Raw genomic sequence first — 15,330 nt, 5'->3', positions numbered from 1 at the left:
AATCCCGCTTCCCAGCAGCGTTTGGGATCGGAGAGGCTCTGGATCAGGAGGTTGTGCAGCCCTGGCTCTGCCCCAGCCCAGGAGCTGTGCCACTGCCAGCCCTCCAAGTGATTCATCCCAGGGCTCTGCGCCCCGACCTCCTGCAGTCAAGTCCCAGCGCATCCGGCACATTCCTGGCATAGCCGGCACGGAGCCCCACACCTGCCGGAGCCGGGGCTCTGCAAAGAGCCTCATGGATCCCAGGCACGCTCCCACGGCCCCCATGGCCCAGCACAGCCACATGTGCCCACGGGGATGGAGGGGCAGGAGCAGCAGCTCCGCTCTCCCGCCGTGGCAGAGCCGGCCCAGCCGCAGGTTGTCACCGCGGGCAGCCTGTCACCCCCCCAGCAGCACGAGGAGTGTCCCAGTTGCCTTCCCGGTGCAATGCCACACATCCCTTGCGTCGGCCTGGGTGTGATGTCGGTGGATGGGGAAACTCTCCATTTTTAGATCTGATCCTGTACCTCTGCAGGGCTCGGAACAGTTTGTAACCGGCTGTGACGCAACGGGCACGGCCGGGGTTGTGCAAGTGCTTTGCACCAAACAGCTCCCAAGGACGGGCGAGTGCTGGATCCGGGCAGCTCCGGGCTGCCCACGGCCCTCCGACCCCACATCCACCTGCAGCGTGTCCCACGGCCCCGGGAGCAGCCCGTGGTCACGGTGTGGGTGCCAGCAAAATGTGTGGAGCAGCCAAAAGTGCTCCTGAGTGCCCACAGCATGTCCCAGGAGCCGAGCCCGGCACCCGTGGATGCCTCCAGCTCCTCCTGCTCCAGCACCAGCACCACCCAGCCCCGGAGTCACCCAGGCACGTGCCCGTCCCACCAGCCTCCGTGTACCAACACAGTGGGAACCAGGAGTCCCACGAAGCAGGAGGTTTGTTCCCAAGCAAACAGACCAAAGCAAACACGCACAGGCCCCCTCAGATCCCAGGATCGGGCTTGGGAACTGCTGCCTCTGCCGAGCTTTCCTCTGGCTCTGGCAGTGGTGCCATCCCGGTGTGGAGCATCCCAGGGGGAACCACAGCAGTTCCCTCGCTGCCCTCAGATGTGACAGCCCAGATTTGCTGTCACCTCCAGCCCACCACACCCTGGTGTGGCAGGACCGTGCCTGGGACAGCCGGGAACAGCTTCCTGGTGAATCACTGCTCCTTCCCAGCTTCCCACCCGCGTCCTCATTAGCGCAGGGAGCCGAGAGCGGCCCCGGGGAGCAGCTGCAGGGGCGACGCAGGAATGTGCTGAGGGAAACCAGAGGGAGCTGAGAACCCCTCACAGCCACCCAACCGGAGCCTCGGAGTCTCCCGGGGTGGCTCAGGGCCAGCGTGGGGACAGGACACACCCCCTGTGTCACCAAACAGCCCCGGCTGTGTCCCCTGTCCCCCTCCCACAGCCACCCCCGCAGCGCCACGGGCTGGTTCAGCAGCTCTGCAGAACGAGATCATCCCCTGAATGAAGTTTAGTCACCGTGGGATGTTTCCAATTGGAAATCAGGACAGTTCCAGGCTGAACGCGCGCCAGCCTTCCACTTCCCAGAAATCCCATTTGCAAGCAGCCTGTTGCCAGTTCCCCCTTCCTTCTCCCCCAGCATCATGTAAATAAATGTGGTCCCAGCCCTCCCTGCGCCCTGAAGGAGCTGCAACCCTCGGGATCTGCCGTGCCCGGGGAGGGAAGCTGGAAGGACGGGATCCCTAAGCCAGGCTGGCGCTGGAGCTGGGCCAGTCCCAGCCTGGAGAGAGCTCTGGGTGATGCCTTTGCCAGCCTGGATGAGCCCCTTGGGATGGTCACAGGATCCCCCCAAGGACACTCACAGGCAGTCAGGACCAAGGAGCTGGAGGAGAGGACCAAGCATGGTGGCTGCCCCCCACAAGGAACTGGTTTGCTCAGCACTGGGAAGAGCCAGAGGCTTGTCCCGAGTTTCCAGAGGGCACAGATGGGATGATACCTGCAGAGCAGTCGGGTGCTGGAGAGGTGGGAGATCACTCCTGTTTTTCTGTGGGTTTGGGTCTGGCAGGATGCTCCACGTGCGTGGAGACCAGACCAGTGTCCCCAGCCCAGTGCGACCCAGAAGTCACTGGGAATCAAGGGAATGAACAAGGGAATGTGATCACAAACCTCAACTCCTCAGGAAACCGACAACTGGGAAAAGCCATCCATGCACTCGGCTTGTCCTGGTGCCTTTTCCCTCCCCCCCTTTTCCTGTCCCAGCAGGATGGAGCAATCCCCTTGTGGGGACAACAGAGGTGACACCCCAGCTCTGTGCTACGCTGGGCACCTCCAGAAGCTGCTGAAGGTCCCTCCTTGTCACCAAATAATTTGTGGCCCTGTGGCACTGGGATGGAGCGAAGGGCACACTGCTGGGAGGAGGGAGCCCAGCTCCTCATCCACCATCGACGGAGCAGTAGGGGAGGGGACAACAGGATGGTGCCAGGACCAGGCTCAGCTTCAAACCCACCACCCTGCCAGCACTGCAGAGCAGTGGGGAGCTCATTCCCACCTCCTGGGCATCCCTGTGGATGCCTGGGAGCAGTGGGATGGAAACCAGAGACAAGGGTCACTTCAAAAGGGCCTTTCTAAAACATCCCCTTAAACGGAACAAAGCAGGTGACACAGCTGTGCCTCTCCCCTGAGAGGTGATTTCAAGCAGCACTTCCAGGAGATCACAGCTGGAATCTGCAGGAGATTCCCAGCCAACTCACTAAGGACAGGGACAGCAGCTCCCACATGTTTCAGAGCCAGCCCCTGGCACAGGGAGAGCCTCCAAGCCACAGCCCACAGGGTGGGCAGGATCCCTCCTGCATCCCGGCTGGGAGCAGAGCTCTGTGCAGGCACTGCCTCTGCCCCACTCCCGCCGTGCCAACCTTACCGTGCTGCCACACCTTCCCTTCAGCTCCTGCCGGGAGTTCAGCCCCCAGCAGAGCACAGCCGGCCTTTCCCGCGCGCCAGGGCCGTGCCCGTGCCCGTGCCCGGTGTGCCGTGCCACCTGCCCACGGGAATGGTGGAAGGGCCTCTCCTGCGCTGACATCCGGGGCCGTGTTCCCTCCCCATGAGCCCTCCCCGTGGTGAGCGGCTCCCAAACCCGACCCTTGGCCACCCTGGCGCCGCACAAACCTCTCCAGCACCTCCAGCCCTCGGAGTCTCCGTCCATCCCTCCAATCCCCTCCTCAATCCCACCACGGGCCAGGGGCTGTGAGGACGGAGCAGCCACAGCTGGCCCAGCCTACCTGCTGCCCGTGGGGAGGGCGGTGGGTCGGTGCCAAGGCCGGAGCCCCCGGCGCTGGTGGGGAAGGAAGGGGGAGAAGCGTCGCTCGCCTCCGGGATCCTCCGGGATCCGCCGCGTCCGAGCGCGGCAGGAACAGCCCGGCTGATAAACGAGGGCTGAAACCTGAACCTGTAGGTTGGCTCCTTCCTATATAAACACACACACACCCCCGTGTGCGCTGCCTCTCACGCCACTCCCGCTGCTCCCGGCCACGCCAGGCACTGCCAGTGCTCCGGTGGCACCGGCCGCGCTGCCCGAGCCCCCCCCGCCGCCCGTCCCGGCCCCCCCTGGGCTGGCAGCGCCTCAAGGTGAAGCCCAACACTGGTTTGGGTCGTGCTCCAGGTTCATTTTAACTTCCCAGTTCAAAAACTTCAGGCAGTGGGAGCGGGCTCTGCACTTTGGGAAAGGGGGGAGGGACCCACCGGCGGGCACCGGATGGGCACCACCTTCCTGGCGATATGGGAACAAACTGGCAATGTGGGAAAAGCAAATAGTGCAGTTTTTAACCTCGTAAAACAGGCGGGAAGGGCTCAGCACCTCCCGGGATCAGGTGACTTGGTCACCTGTGGTCACGGAAAACTTCCCCCTCACCCGGCAGTGAGGGGAACTGAGGGCACCCAGGGTGGTGGGAGCCCGTTGCCATCCCGGTGGGACCCTCCACTCGCCAGGGACTTGCTGGCTGAGAGCCAGGCTGTGGCCACACTGTGCCACCCCAGGACTTCCTCGTGCCACCGCGGGACTTCCTGGTGTGGAAGGGCTTCCCGCGCTTCCTCCAGTGGGTCAAAACACCCCGAAAGACAAACCCCTGCCCTGTTTTTCCCAGTTCTCCGGGCGCAGCCCAGAACCGGGGTGGCCACATACCAGGACAAAGGCTGGGCTCTGCTGCCGTGGCCATGTGGTGTGTCCTGCTCAGGGACACAGGGACAGTCCCAGGCATCGCCCATGGCAAAGGGGAGTCCCAAAACTGCTTTCCTGGCTGGGGTTGAAGCTGCTCCGTGGCAGGGAGAGGATCCCAGTGGGCACATCCGTGGGGTCCTCTCCATCCTGCAGCCACGTCTGCGCTGGGGAGCTCGGGGTGGAGAAGGGGCAGTTCGTGTTCCCGGTGCTCCCGGGGCTGGATCCGGCCAAGGAGTCTCCATGTGGGGTGTGGGGAGCCCCGCAGTGCTCCGAGCCAGCTCCCAGCTCCCCGCCCCGGTTGCACAAGCGGCCCTGGGGCGCACAAACAATCCCAGCCTGTTTACGAGCAGCAGCATCGCCCCAGCCACCTGCCTGCCGAGCTCCCGGCCCTGCCTGATCACGGGGAGGCACAGCAGGAGCTCCTGGGGCACCCCCTGCCATCCATTCCCCCCCGGGCAGGGCCACCAGCTGCCCCCAGAGCCCCTACGGACACGGCACCAGGGCGCAGGGCAGGGGGACCCTTCCCATGGGGCACCTGCATGGTGGGTCCAGCCCCTGCAGCACCCTGACCCCCAGCATACCACGAGGGTAATTTGGAAGAGCAAATTTGCCTTTGGAGAGGCTGGATTGACTGGGGATGAGGGGGTGAGGCAGCCTCGGGCAGGGATTTCCTCCCCAGGGCCACCCCGAGGGACTTTGGCCCCCCGGGACAGCACCCACTGTGTGCCCTGTGAGCACTGGGCAGTGCTTGGGCACAGACAGTTCCCTCTCCAGCTCCTCTGGTCACACCAACACGGCCCCACAGCAACCAAAATCATCATCTTCCAGCAACACACAAATCCCTGGGAACGGAGCAGAGACCACTGACTCACTCTGGTCCAGGCACAGAGTGAGATTTTGGGGGTCAGGGTTGAAGCTGGGGCTCCTCCTCGGGTGTTTTGAATCCAGCTCTTCTACTTAAGCACCTAGATGAGCCCACAGCCACCAAGTTGGCCTAAAAATGGATTTTTCTCCGCTTTGTTTAGCTCACAGAGAAGAAGGGACAGGGCCAAACATGACAGGCTGTTCCCAGCCCTGGTTCCTGCACCATCAAAGCAAGGGAAGGAGCCTCCTCTGCCTGCCTGTGGGAGCTCAGAGGCTGCAGGAGGGGCTGCTCTGTGCTCCCACCCTCACACACCGAGCTTTTGGGGAGCCACAGAGGGACCCTCCACCCCTGAGCGGGGGGTTCAGCCCCCCCCAGCACATCCCTGCTGCCCAGGGGGCCCCAGCACCGGGACACGGAGCATCTCCCCCCAAACAACCCGCGCCTGAACCCAAGGTCCTGCTTATCTGCAGCACAAGCATGTCTGGTGATAAGCCCAGGGATAAGATAAGGCCCCAGGCAGCCTCGCTGATACCACAAACCCTTCCTCCAGCCCTGCACCCCAAGGCTGAGGGGTGCAGCACACCCCAAACGCCCCCCCAGCACCCCCCTCCTACAACCTCTCACCTTGAGGAGCTTTAAAAGATTCATTACATTCCCCACTGCTTGTTTTTTTCCAAATCAGACAAGCCACTTGATTCAGGGGAAAGGGGAAAAATTAATTTAAAAAAAAAAAAAAACCAAAAACCCAGAAACACCAAAAAACACGCAACAGAGCAAATGATTTGTCAGGAGAACCCTGGCAGCAGGGGGGGCGAGGGGGGGCACCCCCAGCCCGGCGTCGTTGGGGCCGCCATAAAAACCGGAATTGCTGCTCATTGCTGCTCAGCCGAGCTGAAAGGAGAGCTGTGCCCAGGAAAACAAACCCCCGGGAGCGAGCAAGGGGCACGTGGACTTCACTGGGGCTGGCACACACACCTGAGCCTTCCTCTTCCTTTCTCCTCCTCCTCCTCCTCCTCGATGCCTCTCACCACATTTGGGGCTGAGCATCCCCCGAGGGGTGACGGCACATCCCAGGGCAGGAGGATGGAAACCCACCCCGGGGAGGGCAGAGCAGCTCCCGGGGTCGCCCCAAAAGAGGGGCTCTGCCCTGGTGCCCGTCCCCTTCTCCTTCCCAGGCGAACTCGGTGTTACCCCATCCGTTCCCAGGATCTCCACACGGGATCTGCCAGTGCGTGGGCATCCCCACCCCCGGCAGAGCCAGCCTGGCCTTTAAAATAGGAGGATTAAGGGAGAAAAAAAAAAAAAAAAAGACCAAAACACCCCCCTCCACGCGTGTTTGCCTCCCAGCATCCGTGCCAGGCTAAAAATACCTGGCACTCTCTGTTCCGCCGCGGGGTGGAGGGGGATTGAACGGGATTGGAGGTCGGGAGAGGAGCGGGGCACCCACTCGGTGGCACTGGGGGGGACACGGGGTCAGGGTGGGGTGGCTGTTCCCCTGGGGCGGCGCGGGAGGAGGGCACGGGGGCCACGGGTCAGGCAAAGGGGACCTTGCCAGCGGGGTGACCGTGCCAGCGGGGACGAGCGGGGGCGAGGCAAGAGGAAATCCCCAAAGAGCCCCGGAGGCAGCGGGGCGGGTGCCAGGAGGGAGTGAAAGGCAGCGCTGAGAGGAGCCGGGGCAGGCTGCCAGGCTGGCACGGGCACTGCGGGCACACGCCACCGCCCGGCGCCCCCAGTGCCACCCGCTGGGAGGGGACGAGCGCGGAGGAGACCCCTCTGCGGACATCCCGCCCCAGATCTCTCCATCCCGCTCGCAGGAGCCAGCACAGACCCCGCGGAGGGGGCCGGGGCTCGGGGGGCGACCCTGGGGGGCTGCGGGGAGCGGCGCGGGGCAGGGGAAGCCCTCTGAAGCGCAGACGCCGCAGGACTGCTGCCTCATTAGAGAGCAATTACCGACTAATTATATGATGGCAACACCCAAACCCGATCAGGAAATGGGGCTGCTGGGTGCCAGGGAGGGCACGTGCGCACAGGCACACCCCCCACCCCACCCCCCCGAAACCTCGGGAGCTCTCTGGAGCAGGGATGGGACACGTCAGACGGAGGCACAGGAGGTCACGGGCTCTAATTCCCACCGGGCTGGCTCCGTGCCTCAGTTTCCCTATTTAAGGCATCCTGCTCCCTGCCTCTGCCCTGGGGCATCCAACAGCACCAACCTTCCCCTGCACCCCAAAACCACCAACAATGGCTCTGCCTCGCTGGAGAGCACCAGAGCACCCCCACCCCGCCAGCCCCATCCCACCACCCTCGCCCTGGCATCCCAGGATGCCCCCACAGGACTGGGAATTGGGGTCTGTTCTGCTCTGCTGCCCATGAGCACCCTCCTGGGAGCCTGAGCCTGCTCCCACCAGAGCCAGGGCTTGGTGGCACCTGGACAGAGGGCACCCTGTCACCCCAGGGACAGGACAGCCCTGCTTTTGGTCACCCCGAACCCCGTGAGCCTGTGCCAGGACAGCTCCTGGGGGCAGGTGAACTTTACCCGCATAAATAACATTCCTGCCGGCTCCTGGTTATCTGTGGTGGGCCAGCGTGGGCCTGTCCACAGCCAGGGAGGCCACCAAGGACACTGGGGAAGGGGACAGATGGCTGGGAGCCAGTGGTCAGGGGCAGGAGCCAGACCATTCCCCCTGGCACCCATCCCTGTGCCCCGTGCCCATCCCACGCCGCCCATCCCGGGAGGCCCTCAGGGGGACAGGGGGACGTTTTGCCCCCGGAGCCCCCCCCTCGGCCACGGGGACAAGGTCACACCAATAACAGCTGGCAGGGAGGAGCTGCAGGAGGACGGGGAGCAGCAGCACTGGCGGCTGGTGAAGGGCCTGGCATCTCCGGGCACACGGGGAGAGATGGGAAACGAGCTCTTTCCTCCCCTCCGGGAACTCATCACCGCGATTGCAGCTGAGTGTGGGAGCCCCGAGGCCCGGCAGTTTGCACGTAGCTCCCGAATCCCTCATCTCCCTGACAGGCGGGAGAGCAGCCGGAGCTCCGGGCGGCCCCGGGAAAGGTCACTGCCTTTGCACATCCGCAAAACAGGCGTTTAAAAACGACGGCAAAAAAGGAGGGGGGAAAAAACCAAAAATCCCCCTGCGCTCGCGTGGCAGAGCCGGCAAAGAAGATCGGCCCAGCTGAGGAGCCAGGGAACACCCCCCCAGCCCCGGGACCCCCCCAGCCCCCCGGATCTGGCACACTGGCACCAGGCAGTTGGCTCCAAAACAATCCCACAGAGGCAGATTTCTATCTCCTGATTTGCCTGAGCTTTCTGGGCCCTGAGGGTGCAATCGCCTCTTCAAATTCTCCGGAAGAATAAAGGCTGGAAAATTAGTTTCAGTACATCGAGCAGGCGGCTGGGAGACGGGAGTTTGGGGGTCCTCCTGACCCCCCCTCGAGCATCACCCTGCAAAGGGGGAGCAGAGCTGAGCCCCTGGGGTGCAGGTCCTGGCTGTGGGACCCCTGAGGACATGGGACACGGGGACAAGCGATGGTGACTCCAGGGAGTGCGAGGACGTGGGTGAAAAGGAAGAGCAGGATGTGAAGTGGGAGCTGAGCTGCCCCTGGATGTGCTCTCGGTGTCAGGGATGCAGAGCTGCCCAATTCCAGCCATGGAATTCCAGCGTGGTCTGGCTGCCTCATCCTGCACCTGCCTGCTGGGTCCTGAGACACACAAAGTCACAACCCCGCCACTGCCAAAGGGTTTTCCACTGCTGGAAGTAGATCCCTGCACAGCCAGGGAGGAGGGGGATTCACCTCCTGTAGCCACAGAGCGGGACAGAGGTGGCAGAGCAGGATGGGGTGAGACACTGGCACTGGGGAATGACGGTGCTGAACTCACCCTGAGCTGCACCCGGGCCCGTCCTCGTCACCCCCACGGAGCCCTTGGAACCCCCTCAGCCCTGGCTGCCATCAGCCCTGGATCCCTGGATCCCTGGCACCGCAGCACCCATCACCCACCACGGCTCAGTGCCCACCATGGAGGGTCCCAGACCTCCCACCCTGGCCCTTCAAACCCTCCTGGGTGCCCAGCCCAGGCTGGGGGTGTGCGGCTGCCTGGGGCAGTGCCAGCGGGGTGGGGTTTTCCAGCTGTTTCCCCTGAGGATGCTGTGCCCACCCCCCCCATCCTCACCTGGCACGGAGCACAGTCCCCAGCGCCCACCGCATGGCCCGGGCGTGCAGCAGCTCCATACTGCAGGTGCCTCGGGATGAGGGATGAGCACAGGGCTCATCCCCCGGCTGCCGTGGGACCGGCCCAGCAGGGCTGGCAGGCTGCCGGTGCTGCCAGACTGGTCCTGGCTGTTCTGCCGGGAGCCCGACCCACGGCACAGCATTCCCAGCTCTCCGGGACAGCACAGGGAGAGGCCTCTCCCGCTCAGCCCAGCCGCTGACACCCGTGCCGGTGCTCCCACCGTGCCACAGAGGCATCCAGCAGCCACACACCTCTCCCCAGCACGGTGCCCTCCCCTGGGTGCGAGGTCCAGGCCTCGGTGCCGCCGAGCTGCCGGAGCCGCTGCCGGAGCCGCTGCCGGCGTTACGTAAGGAATGCTGAGAGTGGAGCGCCGGCTCCGTGTTCCCGGTGGCTGCAGGCAGGAGGAGAGCAACAACAGCCTCTCGCTGCTCAGCAGGAACACACGGCCCTGCCGCCAGCGGCAGCGGCAGGAACACGGGTGCTGGAGCAGCGGGAGGATGAGGGAGGATGTGGGAAGGAGCAGGAGGATGCGGGAGGATTCTCTCTGCTCGGTCGCCACCACGATAAGCCCAGTCCCAGTCCCCAGCTCCAGTCACCCAGGGATGTGGACACGAGTGTGGGGAGGGATGGTACAGGGGATGCTGAGCCCTCCTCGGCCGGATCCTGCCTCCCTGCTCCGAGAACAAAGGGCTGCGCTGAAAGGCTCCGGCGGCCGCGGAATCACCGGCGGGACTCGGGGGCTCGGAGCAGCTGCACAGCCACCACGTCCCCCAGCACAGGGGTGGGAGCTCCTCTGATCCTCTGGGGCTCTGAGAAACCTCCAAGCTGCCCCAGTGTGCCAGGCTGGAGCAGCCAGGGAGAGGGATTAGTGGGACACGGCCCGGGGGGATCATGGACACAGCACAGGGGAGGGATTGTGGACATGGCACGGGGGGATCACCAGCGTGCCCAGGGGGATCAGGAACATGGCACGAGGGGATCATGGAAATGGCACAGGGGGATCATGGACACGGCACAGGGGGTTCACCAACACACACAGGGGGATCACGGACACGGCCCAGAGGGATCATGGACATGGAACATCACCAACCCGCCGGCTGTTTGGAGAGGGGCATCTGTCACCAGGCAGCCACGCACACACAAAAGGCGTCTCATTATCCCCTAATTAGTGCCTTGCCAGCTCCTGCAATTAACACCCATGTGAGCGGCTGTTGTTGAGGTAAACAGAGGGTTAGAAGCACCCTGGAGAGCAGGGGGGGACCCTGGCAGGGTGCAGACCACCCATGGGCACACCCAGAGGGCAAGGAGACCCTCCTGCTGAGTCCAAAGGGTCCAACCAAACTCCTGAGCCCCCCTGGTTGCTCCGGGAGAGCTGGATGGGGCTGGACAGGGCCCTCTCGACCTCAGTGAGAGTGTGGCAGTGGCAGTACCTTGCAAGGCCGGTGGCACTGCCCAGGGCATCCCAGAGCATCACCAGCACCACACAGCAGGGAGCATCCGTGCTCCACGGGGAGAGGGGGAGAGATCATAGGATCATAGTTAGGGTCAGAAAGCACCTTAAAGACCATCTTGTTCCACCTACTGCCATGGGCAGGGACACCTTCCACTAGACCAAGTCCCATCCAACCTGGCCTGGAACACTTCCAGGGATGGGGCAGCCACAGCTTCTCTGGGCAACCTGGGCCAGGGCCTCCCCCCCCTCACAGGGAGGAACTTCATCCCAATATCCTACCTAACCCCTGCCTCTGGCCGTGGGAAGCCATTTCCCCTTGTCCTGTCACTCCAGGCCCCCGTCCAAGTCCCTCTCCAGCTCTCCTGGAGCCCCTTTAGGCACTGGAAGGGGCTCTAAGGTCTCTTCAGGCCGAACACCCCCAGCTCCCTCAGCCTGCCTCCAGAGCAGAGCTGTTCCAGCCCTTGGAGCACCTCCGTGACCTCTGGACTCGCTCCAGCAGCTCCACTTTCTCCCAAAAATCAGCCCATGACTCAGGAACAGCCGGGGTTGGACTCCAGGCTCCAGGTCCTGCCCCAGAGGTGGCCAAGCCACACGTCCTGGTGCCCAGCCCACGTCCTGGTGCCCAGCCCACGCTGGCCAGGTGTTTATCCCAGTCCTCTCCCTTGGAAACATCAAAGGAGTCGCCCAGGTCTTAAATGGCCTTTCTCCGCCTGACCCAGAAACAGGGATCAAGAGCTGCCTCATCCCTTAATTGAGAAGTTGGTGACTTTGAATCTTTATTAAAGAGCTTTAGCGAATTCACAGATTAAGGGCACAACCGGCCACTGCCACCATCCAACCTGATTCCCTGGATCCAACCTGATTCCCTGCATGCCAGGGCCAGAGCCACCTCACCCCGCAGCCGCTGCTGGGGAGCCCTCACCGGGCTCCAAACAGGCTTGGAATGGGCTCCCTGTGCTGCTGCCACCGAGTGAAAACTGAAACCAAACCCAATCCACGCTGAAAAACAACAGCCTGCCCTGAACAACCCATTCCCAGGGCGTTTTCCAGCTTGGGATGGTGGAAGGAGCAGGCAGGGCTGGGGGGTGGGACACAACACACATCCCCCCTCCCTCTCTCTGCAGGTTTCCGTCTGCCTGTGCCACATGCAGGGGGCTGCTCTCCCGCAGCGCCAGGAAAACAGGGATGTTTGGGAGCAGAGGGCTGGCAGGGCACGAGGCACCCACCTCCCCGTGGGGCTGCGGGCAGGGGCTGCCTGAGGAGCAGGACTTCCCTGGGTGGGTGTAGGGCTGAGAATCCCGGGGAGGAAGGAGGCTGGAGAGGAGACAGCACATTCCTCGACGCACTGTTCCTGCCTGCTGCGGATTATCATGTTTCCAGCTAAGGAAAACAGGAGTGGGGGATGCTACTACCGACGCCTGGGAGAGAGAGAGGAGCGGCGGCGGAGCCGGGGCCGCGCTTTCCCTGCCAGCCCGCAAAGCCGGCCAGGAGAAATCCCCGGCCCGGCTGATTCCCGGGGGCACAGATGGAGCAGGAGACAACCCACGGCCCTGCCCGGCTGCCACGGGTTCAAAAGGCCTTGGGGGGATTAAACCCCTCGCTGCCCATCTGGGGTGGTGTTTGTGCCCGATGCCAGGCCTGGCTGCGGGGCGGGGGTGTGAACACACACGTGGGAAAACACACGCACACAGGGAAAACACACACACACAGGGAAAACACACACACACAGGCACGGTGACCTGTGGCCAGGGCAATGCTGGTGTCCCTTCCCCATGGCAGGGAGCAGCCACTGGTCACGGTCACGGTCACTGGTGCCCTCACAGCAGTTGGCACCCAGCGCAGCCGCCTCACCCCGGCAGTGCCAGCCATGGAGCTCACCCTCCTGCCCATCCCTCCTCTCCCTCATCCTCGCCAGCCCAGCGGCTGCTCCCGCCTGTTTCTATGGGAACTCAGCAGGAAAACACGGTTCCCAGCAAGGCCAGCGCCGGCCCGGTGCCAGGCGTCACCCTGTCACTGCATCTGCCAGGGGGGACCCCTGTGCCAGGCCCTGCCTGGGAAGGCAGGGACCCCTCCCCATAGCCCCTCTCCCTGACTGATGGGGCATTGGGGGCCCAGTGCAGCAGGAGGGGGTTCAGGGCCTGCCGAGGTCCCTGGCGTGGGCTGGGGGTGCAGAGGCTGCTCCCCTGGCAGGCTCTGCCCGGGGCACACACAGCCAGGCCGGAAGGGCCTGGCATTGTGCTTCCCATGGGATTTTTAGCAGATGCCCAGGAATTCTAATGCCTCAGCCACCTCCTCCTCTCTGGGAGTCCTAATCCTGGCTCTGGGTCCCTGAGGGGGTGGCTCGGGGTGGGTGGCAGCACCGGGTGTCCCCAAAGCCACAGCGCTGCCAGGGAGGAGGGAAAGAGCTCCCTTGGGAAACCTCGTCCTCCCTCGGCAGAGCGAAGGGGACAAGAGGGACCGGCACAGGTTGGAGCAGGACAGGAACTCTCCTTCCCGATGAGGTAATGCCAGCGGGGCTCAGGGGAGGGAACGGGAGCAGCCACACGCACACGGAACCCGGTGAGCGCACACGTGAGCACACGCGTGTGCACGGCCCTGCACCGCGGGACGAGCCGGGGGCTCGGAGTGGGATGCACAGTGGGATTAGCAACGGGATGCGCCGTGGGATGCACAGGGGGATGCACAGCGGGGATGCAAACGCTCCTGACGCGCAGAAGTGGGAGAAGCCGCCGGGTGCTGCCGATTCCGGCTGCAGAGCCGCGCGGCGCCGCAGCCTCGCCTGCCCGGGGGGACCATTCCCGCAGCAAATGCCACCCCGGCTCCCTCCGTTCCCGGCCTCCCCGCTCCCCTCCTCGCCCCGGGATGGCCACGCACACCCCCCTTTTGCAGCTCCCCTCTCACCTCCCCGCACGCAGGGATTACGGAGCGGCTCCCGCGGCCATCTGGAGCGGGGGCTCGGCCCCCCCTGCACCCAAGGGACCGCGGCACGTCACGGGGGGATGGCGGGGCCAGGTGGATCACACCGAGCACGGGACTCAGCCCTCCCACTCCGCAGCCCTCGGAGGGTGGCAAAGACCCCGCACAGAGGTGATGGAGGGGCCGTCCCCCCTCCCATCGTGCACGGGGGTCCCGCGGCCGGCATTGGGGTCCCCCCCGAGCCCCGCGGGAGGGCGGCCGGTCCAGCCCCTTCCGCTGGGGTTTAATAGACTCGTGGCGTATTAACATGCCCCATCATGTGATGAATCAGCCCCTGTTCCCTCAGATCTCGCAGCGGCGCAACAAAGCTGCGATTGAGGGCTCAGGGCAGCGGCTGCGGCTCGCGCGTCTCCGGCACCGCCAGACACCCGGGGCAGGGGGGCCCGGGAGCCCCGCACGGCGCAGCAGCGCAGCTCTTCCTCCCCACCGAGGAGGAGGAGGAGGAGGAGGACGGCTCTGCGCTCTCGGCAGGCAGCGAGACGAGCCACGAAGCCAAGGGAAGGTCTCGGATCCCCGGGAAGCGCCAGACGCGACATCTCGGCTCCATCCATCACATCCCGTCCCGTGCCCGCAGAAAAGCGCCCGGCGCGGGGGTCCGGCCGCGCACGCGGGGCTGGGGGGTCCGGCCCATCCGAGGCCCCCCCCCCCGGCACCAGCCCGGGGTTTGGGGGTGCTAAAACAGTGCCCCAAGGGACGGGTCCTGTCCAAACACTGTTCTGCCCGTATGTGGAGCCGGGTCCAAGCCTGGGGGGTCTCAGCCTGAGGGGTCCAAACCGAGGGGGTCTCAGCCCGCAGCTGGGGGGGTCCGGGGGCACAAACCAGCGCGCAGCACACAAACACACGGCGGGGACAGCTCGGGGGGGTCCCCACTTCTCACCGAAAGCTCGACAGGAGGAGCAGGGGGTGCAGGGGGACCCTGGGGGGCGCAAGGGGTGCTGACCCCCACAGCGCACCCTGCTCTGCCCACGGGGCCGGAGCACAGACACCCCCCTTTTCCCAAGAGAGCCCCCCCTGCCCAGCTCGCTCCCCCCCACGCGATGAGGGGATGCGCTGCCGCTCCGCGCCCCCCCTGCAGCGCCCGGGAGGAGGAGGAGGAGGAGGAAGAGGAGGAGGAGGAGGAAGGAAGGGAGCCGCGCCGGAGGCACTCACCGTGCGGGGCGGGCAGCGGCCGGTCCCCCCGCGCTGCCTACGGGCGCAGCATCCTCCCGGCCACCCCGAGCCCGAGCCCGAGCCGGAGCGGGAGCCGGAGCCGCAGCCGGAGCTGGGCATGCTCGGGGGCCACCGAGCGGCACGTGACGCCGGGCTGGCACCGAGCACGGCGGGGGGGCCGCGCCGCCCCCACCGCCCCCCGCCTCAGCATCCCCCCGGGGGGACAGCACAGACCCCCCCGTGCCCCACCGGGGGGACCCGCGACCCCACGAGGGGGGCTGGACCACGCTCCCCCCACCCCCGCACACACACACACACCCCGCTTCCCTGGGGAGCAGCCGGGATCGCGCTCCCCCTCCCCGCGGCACCCCGGAATCAGAGGGACAGCCTGGAACACGCTCCCCTCTGCATCCTGGAATCGGGGGGGCAGCTGGGATCGCGCTGCCCCCACATCCCAGCACT

The 15,330-nt window shown here is 65.0% G+C and overlaps 1 protein-coding gene across 5 annotated transcripts in view; it reads right to left on the bottom strand.

The window, feature by feature from the left end:
* The window catches only part of PLEKHA6 (pleckstrin homology domain containing A6), a 44,214-nt gene extending 29,277 nt beyond the window's left edge, over nt 1-14,937 (bottom strand). The window contains exon 1 of one of the 5 annotated variants that reach the window (XM_017832239.1): nt 14,869-14,937. The gene's annotated coding sequence lies outside the window, so the exon portion shown is untranslated. Of the gene's footprint in view, nt 1-3,256; nt 3,420-13,644; nt 13,669-14,868 lie in introns of those variants that run through there. The other 4 variants (XM_017832226.1, XM_017832234.1, XM_017832236.1 and 1 more) reach the window with 4 other exon arrangements.
* Nucleotides 14,938-15,330: the final 393 nt, after the last annotated feature.

This window comes from Lepidothrix coronata, unplaced genomic scaffold (assembly GCF_001604755.1).
Source record: "Lepidothrix coronata isolate B3197 unplaced genomic scaffold, Lepidothrix_coronata-1.0 Scaffold199, whole genome shotgun sequence".
Classification (NCBI taxonomy): Eukaryota; Metazoa; Chordata; class Aves; order Passeriformes; family Pipridae; genus Lepidothrix; species Lepidothrix coronata.
Note: the sequence above shows the minus strand (reverse complement) of the source record. Positions and strands in the feature narration are given on the sequence as shown.